The sequence below is a fragment of the Lipotes vexillifer genome, unplaced genomic scaffold, assembly GCF_000442215.2.
Source record: "Lipotes vexillifer unplaced genomic scaffold, Lipotes_vexillifer_v1.1 scaffold1115, whole genome shotgun sequence".
NCBI lineage: Eukaryota > Metazoa > Chordata > Mammalia > Artiodactyla > Lipotidae > Lipotes > Lipotes vexillifer.
In genome coordinates, this window is record NW_006792080.1 from 1873784 (window position 1) to 1879888 (window position 6105).

Here is a 6105-nt window from a genome sequence, read left to right on the forward strand (position 1 = left end):
CTTTCCCTAAACCAGAAACCCAAGCCCAGATGCCACCTGGGCTCACCCCAGTTGTCCAAGTCGGCATCTGAGGCTGGGGCCTCTTGGGTTTCTGACCCTCTCCTAGGTTGCCCTGAGGTTCAGAGAGGGTTGGGAAGGGCTGCAGGGACCTGGGCACGTGGACACTGCTCCTTCCTGCCCAACCCTTCACACTGAGCCACCTCCCCTTCCCAGAGTCCTCCCTGACCAAAGCTCCACCCCTACTGACTCTATCCTTTGAAGACATCCCATAAGCTCCAAGGCCCCAAAGTGCCCTTCAGGTTGGCCTTATTCCACACTGTCCTTCCAGATTTCCCACTGAAATCCGCCCTTCACTGCTCACACCACCTGGCTCTTCCAGCAGCCTCTGGCCCTGATGTGCCCCCCACACCCTTCTCTTGTCACCACCGCCCCCCGCTTCATTCTTTGAAGATTTGGCCTCTGGCTTGTTGTCCATGCCAAGACCTATCTTCTCCAGGTAGCACCTCTCATTCTTCTGATAATAAAAAGCACTTTAATTTTCTTCTGGAGACAAACCGCTCCCCTACTCTCAGGCCACGTGGCTCTGGGGGGGTCTGACCCTACCACTCCCAGGGATGGTCGCGTGACCAAAGACCTGGCTGTTGGGTGTTTAGTCTGTTACTTGGCCACAATGATTGGAGAAACTGGTTCTTGACGCCGGTGAGTTCAATGTCAATCCTGAGACTTCCTGGAACTAGTGAGAAAGAGGTGCTCTCTCGCCCAGGATCACTAAGGGTAGGGACATGGGCCAGAGCTGCCAGTGGCCATCTTTGTCAACACATAGGGAAAACCCACCTGAAAAAAGAGCCAAGACATAAAAGTGGAGCCAAGAACTAAGGACATTAATGCAGCGTCTGCATCCAGCCATACCTGAAGCTACATAGACTTGGCTATTCTGTGAGCTGATAGTTGCTTTTCACATAAGCTAGTTGAAATTGGGTTTCTGTCCCTTGCAATCTGGTCTCTCATTCCTTTAACTCACTTTATCCTCCCATGCCCATATCCTGGACCTTGTCATCTATTCACATTGCTCTTCCTCAAAACCACTCTCCTAGGGTCCCACTGTCCTCCACCCACAGGTCCCCCACCTTGCCAACTTGCTCACTCAGACCCTTCGGCCGAGCTGCCTCTCTGTAGGTGGGTCCCACGTCCTGAAGTTGAATGAACACTCGGCGTGTGCCAGGCACTCTGAGGAAGGGTAGAGACCTCAGCCTCAAGACAGCCCAGCGAGGGAGGTGTTCCAACACTCACCTTACTGGTGCTGAAGGTGTATTTTCTGCCCTGACATCACACTCAACTCCTGCACAGAGCGGGGGAGCCCATTTACTTACCGTGTCTCTTGGATTTGGCTTCAAGGGGCCTCAATTCCAGGTGAACACTGAAGGCACGCGACACTGAGGCCCTGGAGGAGGTATCCATTGTGCAGCAAAGGAGACAAAGGACTGAGTGGTTTTCTTGTCTGTAAGATAGGGCACAGCAACAGCCCACGCCCGCTCGCACTGATAGAGGGGACTTGGGTGGGGGGCCCACAGAGGATGAGGTCAGGGTTCTGAGCCTGGGTCCACCATGGTCTTTTCTCTGGGGCAAGACTGTTTTCTCCAAGCCTCAGTGCCCTCACCTGTAAACAGAGCCAAAAACAGATTTCTCTTACTCACTCACTTGCTGACCAGGGCGGTCTGAACACACCACCCGTGGCCAGGGCCTCAGGTTTCTGTCTCTCGCAGCCCTGGGGTAGCGCTCTCTCCTCCTGTGAAGCCGCCTCCCTCCTCTCACAGGGCTGGGGCCCTGCCTCCCTGTGGACCTCCTCAGGGTCTCGGGTCTACGCTCTGCGCTCCTGGGTTCTGCTTCTCCCTGGGCCCCGGACAGCTCTGCACACACTGCAAAGGCCCCTTTCCAGGTCGACCAGCCTGGGCGACCCAAAGGATGGGGTCTCCACCCATTCAACTGCTGGGGACCAACCCAGCTAAAGCTGTCCTCTGCCAGGTCAGGGCCTGGCACTGAGCACAGGACTGAAACCCATGTCCATGTTGCCTTTGATCTTGGCGATGAGGGTATCCTGCAGAAGCTGGGACCTTCCATCCGGAGCTCAACACGTCCACACCTGGCCCAGGAGTCAGAAAAACTGAAGGAGAGCCCAGGGAAAGTAGGGTAATTGCAGGCCCAGGTGCCGCTTCCCAACAAGGAGGTAAATCAGCAGCTCACCAACCAAAATGGTTGCTTCCTTCCAAATCTGGCAAGAATCTGCCTGTGGCCCACCCCCTACCGGGAAACCTAGCAGCGAGGGCGCTCTGGGAGACGTACTGCAGCGCAGCCAGCGTGACACAGTATGAAGCCGTCATGGTTCCCCACTACAGAATGGGTGCGTGTGAACTGCACCAGGGTCTCAGACACAGAGGTGCACCGGCCCCAGGCCGGGCAGGACAGCCTGCCCAACTGGAGGACACAGACCCCCCCCTGAAGAGGGGCAGTGACCACCCAGTCCTGCTGATGGTCTCCAGGCAGCAATGCAGCGGAATGTGGAGAGAGGTTCCCACCTTCTCAGACCTATTAGGAGCACCTCCTGAAAGTTTCTGATGTCCCCTCCTGAGGCATGGAGGGGCGTGGGCCATCCAGGGAGGCCTGGCAGGAGGGTGCCTCGGCCGGCAGTGGTCCCACACGGGGCTCAGTCATCAGAGCCACCTCCTGAGATTTTTTTTTTTTAATTATTTATTTATTTTGGCTGCATTGGGTCTTCGTTGCTGCGCGCGGGCTTTCTCTGGTTGCGGTGAGCAGGGCCACTCTTCGTTGCGGTACACGGGCTTCTCATTGTGGTGGCTTCTCTTGTTGCAGAGCACGGGCTCTAGGCGTGCGGGCTTCAGTAGTTGTGGCATGCAGGCTCAGCAGTTGTGGCTCGAGGGCTCTACAGCGCAGGCTCAGTAGTTGTGGCGCACGGGCTTAGTTGCTCCTCAGCATGTGGGATCTTCCCGGACCAGGGCTTGAACCCATGTCCCCTGCATTGGCAGGTAGATTCTTAACCACTGTGGCACCACGGAAGTCCCTCCTGAGAATATTTTATGTGGAAACTATAAACTTCTTTTTGTGAGACCTCCCACTTTTAAAATGTGGGCTTAAAAGAAGAAATACTCCACCTCACACCCATTACGATGGCTACCATTAAAAAAACAAAAACAAAAAAACAAGTGTTGGTGAGGGTGTGGAGAAATTGGAACTTTGTGCCCTGTTGGTGGGAATGTAAGACGTTGCAGCTGCTGGAAAACGGTATGGAGGTTCCTCAATCAAACGTAGAATTGATCCAGCAAGTTTACTTCTGGGGACACACCCAAAAGCACTGAAAACAGTGACTCAAAGAGAGTTTCGCACACCCATGTTCATAGCAACACTATTCACAACAGCCAAAAGGTGGAAGCAATCCAGGTGTCCATCAATGGATGATGGATGAACAAAGTGTGGTCTCTACACACAATGGAATGTTATTCAGTCTTAAAAGGAAGTTCTGACACGAGACAACACGGATGAACCTGGAAGACAGCGTGCTCAGTGAAATAAGCCAGTCACAAAGGGACAAGTACTGTATGATCCCACTTATATGAGGTCCCTAGAGGAGTCAGCTTCACAGAGACAGAAAGAAGGATGGTGGGTGCCAGGGGCTGGCGGGGGATGGAGAGTTAGTGTTTAATGGGGTCAGAATTTCAGTTTTGCAAGATGAAAAGAGTTCTGGGGATGGATGGTGGTGATGGTTGCACAATAATGTGAATGTATTGTATCTAATGCCACTGAACTGTACACTTAAAAATGGTTGAGATGGTAAATCTTACGTCCTGTGTATTTTACCACAACTAAAAATAAATAAATACTTATGGCCCAAAAGCAAAATCACGTGTGACTCAGTGTGGCCTTCGGGCCCCACCTTTGCAATCACTCAACTTGATCTTCTATGTGGGCTGTTCTGGCTGCTTCACGAGACAAGAAGCTTCGAATGGTGGTGTCCTGATGGAGCCGGAGCCAAAGGACGCCACACAGTGGTGACAGCAGAGACCAGGCTGCCCATGCTGAGGGCCTGCACCAGGGTGACCACCTCCTCCCACAGGGCTGCTCCTAGGACCCCAGAGCCTCGCACAGTGCACCCTGCACATATGTGCTTCCCTATTCTCAAAAAGTGTGGCACTGGGGCCCTGCCCCAGCCTGGCTGCCCTATAAAACTTTTTGTGTTATTCAGTGTGATTATCCAACCCCTTTCACTGAAGCCCCAGCTCCTCCAAACAGTCCTTTAGCTTCCGCTGCCTGCCGGGAGTGTTGCCTGCGGAGCCTGCAGCATGCCTCTCTTCCCTGGAGCCCCGGGACGCAAGGGGGACCCTCACCCATCACCACATGAGGGACACCATGACAAGAGGTAGGTTCTCGGTCTCCAACAACCGGCGCCTGTGGCTGTGGGATCCTGGGAGTTCAACTGTGAGCACCCACTCTCCTGATTCAGAGACGGGCAAACCAAGTCTCAGAGAGGGCCAAGGACTTGGTCGGTTTTGTATGTACTAGGGACCCTTCCATACAGCCCGAGCCAAAGCTCCTTTCCCCAAGGAATGAGGTTCCACACCTCCCATCGCGGACTGCTCCTCCTTCTGGCTGAGAACAGGGAGAGAGCCTGAGTCCACGCATTACCCTCTCTGGTTCCCACCACCGACCTACCCTCTGGGCTCTCCTGGCAGCAAGCAGGGTCTTGTCCAAACTCTCCAAACTGAGACACCGTTCCCAGGCCAGGAGCCCCTCAGATTTGCCCTCAACTTACCTATGCCAAGCTGTGCGCTGTGAGCCAAGCCCCTCCCTTGCCTGCGTCTGTTCTGCTTGCTTCTATACAAAGCAGGACTGTGCTTCGGGTACACAAGCTTTGCAGGAAGAGATGGATCCAGAGGGACCACAGACAGCAGTGGGGGAGACACCCATCTACTGGAATCTGGAGTCTATGGGACCCTCTGCCTGCTCTAAGGCTTCAGAGCAGGAAAGGGTCCCCTAAGGCCTGGAGCCAAGCCTGGTCATCGTGCAGGTAGGGTGGGGTGAGGAGGGCCTGCCAGCTGGGAGCCCAGCTGAGAGCCTCAGACAGCCTCATTCAAGAGCTGTACCTCCTGCCCTGAGAACAGATGGGGTCCTGGTCTACTAGATCACACCACGAAAGGAGACCCAACGCAGCCAAAAATAAAAATAAAATAAAAAATGAATAATTTTTTTAAAAAAGGGCAGGACAGGATGCTATGCTGCTCTAACAAGCAGGAGTAAGTATTGGCAAAGGGTGGGGAAATGGTAACCACATGCCCCTGAAACTAGTGAAAATTGGGAGAGCAACTTGGCAATACCTAGTAAAGCAGACGACCCAGATAGGGGGAAAAAACTGCCGAAGGAAATGCCCAAGATGATACCATTTATGGAAACCTGAATATCACAAAACAATGTTTTGATACAAGAATGTGCTTTTAACATCACATTTATGTCAAAGCATAAAAACCTGAAATGAAAAAGACACAGGCTCCCGAGAACACTCTATTCTGCCTCGTAAAACACCCCACCAAACTGACAACCCTGCAAAAGAGTGGGGAAAAGCGAGGAAAAACAAAGGGAATTTTACTTTTGTCGCTCATTAAACTTGAAGCAAATACGACAAAAGTCGCTAACAGTCAACATTCTGGTAGTAAGGTATCTGTAAGATCTCTTACTACAACCCCGTGCCAAAGAGCCCAGAGAAAACTGCAGGCCCCGGAAAAGCGCCGCACACCCCTCGCGCCGAGGTTGCTCTCCAAACCCCACCCGCCACTCCGCCACCGCCGCCGCCGCCGCCGCCCCCGGAAGAATTTGGAGGCCTAGGGTCTGGGGCGGGGATCCCGCCCGCCGGCGCCGCTCGTCCCCATTGGCAGGAACAGCGCCGGGACCCCGCTCTGATTGGTGAGGCTGCGATCCCTGATTTGCATAGGCCCGGCGGCAGCGTGCGCGCGGCAGCCTGTTCGCGGAGGCGCCACATCCATCCCGCCGCCAGGGCCGCGTTTGGCGGGTTCCGTCTCCCGGACGCCCGGAGGCGGGGGG